A 3,938-nucleotide genomic window follows, 5' to 3' on the forward strand; every position below is an offset into this window, starting at 1 on the left:
CCAGGATAATGGTGACCAATAACGCAGGGAGGCAAAAGGCATTTAATAAATTCCATGGCATATTTTTAGGCTGGGGGGAAAGCAATAGCGGTTTGAATTTGATTTAACAAACAAAATGTAAATGCCTACCATGATTGGGTGTCTACAAGCACACACATACACTCACACACGCACACACGCAGGAGGAGGAATGTGATATAAATTTCATGGCAAATAAAAACAACAACAAAAAATTATGAAAGTCTCAAAAGTTTGTTTTGCGCATTTTAACCAAAGAAAATAACAATTGCCATCTGATATAGCCTGGCATGGCTTGTAGATTTTTTTTGAAAACGCTGCTAATGGAAGTATGTGTTATGGAAGTTCGAAAATTATTTTCCATATGGAAAAAGTATGTAACAATTGAGAGATTGTTTTCGTTTCTAATAAAACATTTAATTATAGATAACGGATGATGACAGTGGCACAAAAGAGAAAATTTCGAATAAAATTTCAAAAAAATTTAAAATTTAAAAAAAAAAAACTAAAAAAATCGAAGTCTTTTGACTCCATAGAAAACAATAACTCGGAAAAAATATTCTCCACGATTATGGCTTTTAAGGACCTTAAAAAATACTTTAATTAATTGGCTGATAGTCCTTAAAATTAAAAATAAATTTTTAAAAAATCCACTCTTATGGTTCCTAAGGAACTTATGTCCCGGATAGTCCTTAAAAAATATTCTTTGACAAATTCACGCATATGTCTTGGATAGTCCTTGAAAAATATTCTTTAAAAAATTCACGCTTATGTCACGGATACTCCTTCAATAATATTTTTTAAACAATCCAGGCATATGTCCTTGAAAAATATTTTTTAAAAAATCCAGGCATATGTCCTTGAAAAATATTTTTTAAAAAATCCAGGCATATGTCCTTGAAAAATATTTTTTAAAAAATCCAGGCATATGTCCTTGAAAAATATTTTTTAAAAAATCCAGGCATATGTCCTTGAAAAATATTTTTTAAAAAACCCAGGCATATGTCCTTGAAAAATATTTTTTATAAAAACCCAGGCATATGTTCTTGAAACATATTTTTTAAAAAATCCAGGCATATGTCCTTGAAAAATATTTTTTAAAAAATCCAGGCATATGTCCTTGAAAAATATTTTTTAAAAAATCCAGGCATATGTCCTTGAAAAATATTTTTTAAAAAATCCACGCCTATGGTCTTGTTGGTCCTCGAAAAATGCTCTCTAAAAAATCCACGCCTATGGTCTTGTTGGTCCTCGAAAAATGCTCTCTAAAAAATCCACGCCTATGGTCTTGTTGGTCCTCGAAAAATGCTCTTTAAAAAATCCACGCCTATGGTCTTGTTGGTCCTTGAAAAAATACTCTTTAAAAAATCCACGCTTATGGTCTTGTTGGTCCTTGAAAAATATTCTTTAAAAAATCGACGCCTATGGTCTTGTTGGTCCTTGAAAAATATTCTTTAAAAAATCCACGCTTATGATCTTGAAGGACCTTCAACAATATTCTTTAAAAAATCCACGCTTATGGTCTTGAAGGACCTTTAACAATATTCTTTAAAAAATCCACGCTTATGGTCTTGTTGGTCCTTGAAAAATATTCTTTAAAAAATCCACGCTTATGGTCTTGAAGGACCTTTAACAATATTCTTTAAAAAATCAACGCTTATGGTCTTGTTGGTCCTTGAAAAATATTCTTTAAAAAATCCACGCTTATGGTCTTGTTGGTCCTTGAAAAATATTTTTTAAAAAATCCAGGCATATGTCCTTGAAAAATATTTTTTAAAAAATCCAGGCATATGTCCTTGAAAAATATTTTTTAAAAAATCCAGGCATATGTCCTTGAAAAATATTTTTTAAAAAATCCAGGCATATGTCCTTGAAAAATATTTTTTAAAAAACCCAGGCATATGTCCTTGAAAAATATTTTTATAAAAACACAGGCATATGTTCTTGAAACATATTTTTTAAAAAATCCAGGCATATGTCCTTGAAAAATATTTTTTAAAAAATCCAGGCATATGTCCTTGAAAAATATTTTTTAAAAAATCCACGCCTATGGTCTTGTTGGTCCTCGAAAAATGCTCTTTAAAAAATCCACGCCTATGGTCTTGTTGGTCCTCGAAAAATGCTCTTTAAAAAATCCACGCCTATGGTCTTGTTGGTCCTCGAAAAATGCTCTTTAAAAAATCCACGCCTATGGTCTTGTTGGTCCTCGAAAAATGCTCTTTAAAAAATCCACGCCTATGGTCTTGTTGGTCCTCGAAAAATGCTCTTTAAAAAATCCACGCCTATGGTCTTGCTGGTCCTTGAAAAAATACTCTTCAAAAAATCCACGCTTATGGTCTTGTTGGTCCTTGAAAAATATTCTTTAAAAAATCGACGCCTATGGTCTTGTTGGTCCTTGAAAAATATTCTTTAAAAAATCCACGCTTATGGTCTTGAAGGACCTTTAACAATATTCTTTAAAAAATCCACGCTTATGGTCTTGAAGGACCTTTAACAATATTCTTTAAAAAATCCACGCTTATGGTCTTGTTGGTCCTTGAAAAATATTCTTTAAAAAATCCACGCTTATGGTCTTGAAGGACCTTTAACAATATTCTTTAAAAAATCAACGCTTATGGTCTTGTTGGTCCTTGAAAAATATTCTTTAAAAAATCAACGCTTATGGTCTTGTTGGTCCTTGAAAAATATTCTTTAAAAAATCAACGCTTATGGTCTTGTTGGTCCTTGAAAAATATTCTTTAAAAAATCCACGCTTGTGGTCTTGAAGGACCTTTAACAATATTCTTTAAAAAATCCACGCTTATGGTCTTTAAAGACCTCGAAAAATATTCTTTAAAAAATCCACGCTTATGGCCTTGAAGATCCTTGAAAACTATTTTTTTAAAAAATCCACGCTTATGATGCTGATAAAAAATATTCTTTAAAAATCCACGCCCATGGTGCTGATAGTCCTTGAAAAATATTTTTTAAAAATCCACGCTCATGATGCTGATAGTCCTTGAAAAATATTCTTTAAAAAATCCACGCTTATGGTCTTGAAGGACCTTGAAAATTATTCTTTAAAAAATACGCATATGTCATTGATGCTCCTTAAAAATTGTCTTTAAAAAATTCACTCTAATGTCCCGGATAGTCTTTAAAAAATCCACGCTTATGTTAATGAAGGTCCTTCAGAAATTTTTTTTCTAAAAATCCACGCTTATGTTTATGAAGGTCCTTCAGAAAAAATCATTAAAAATCCACGCTTATGTTTATGAAGGTGCTTCAGAAAAATTATTTTAAAATCCATGCTTATGTTTATGAAGGTCCTTCAGAAATATTATTTTAAAAATCTACGCTTATGGTCTTGAAGGTGCTTCAGAAAAATTATTTTAAAAATCCACGCTTATGGTATTGAAGGTCCTGCAGAAAAATTCTTTTAAAAATCCACGCTTATGTTTATGAAGGTCCTTCAGAAAAATTCTTTTAAAAATCTACGCTTATAGCCTTTATATGCTTTGTAAAATTATTCTTTAAAAAAGTTTTCAATTTTTCCACCACCACAAGAAACCAAAAAAAAAAAACGAATTTAATTCTGTTTACCCGACTTATCTGCGAAATGAAAAATATTTTTATTTCATCAGCATCTTAACGGCATTGGCCCCTAAAAAAGTAGTGACCTCGAAAACAAATTTACCAAATTGGGTTGGATAATTCCAAAGCAAGAAGAAACACCCTGGTCGAAGGGGGAGTAGAAAGACAATCACATTCGTCGCAAGCTAGCATTCCGACATCGAATAGCCCCAAACGTAATGACAAATTATGGTCTTTAGAACAAACAAAAGAATGAAAAAAAACAGAGACGAGTAAAGGAAAAAGTTGGACCAAATAGAGAAAAAGAAAGACCCAAGGAAGAATGGACATCTTTATCTTTTGAGTAT

This window comes from Musca domestica, unplaced genomic scaffold (genome assembly GCF_030504385.1).
Source record: "Musca domestica strain aabys unplaced genomic scaffold, Musca_domestica.polishedcontigs.V.1.1 12, whole genome shotgun sequence".
Taxonomy (NCBI): domain Eukaryota; kingdom Metazoa; phylum Arthropoda; class Insecta; order Diptera; family Muscidae; genus Musca; species Musca domestica.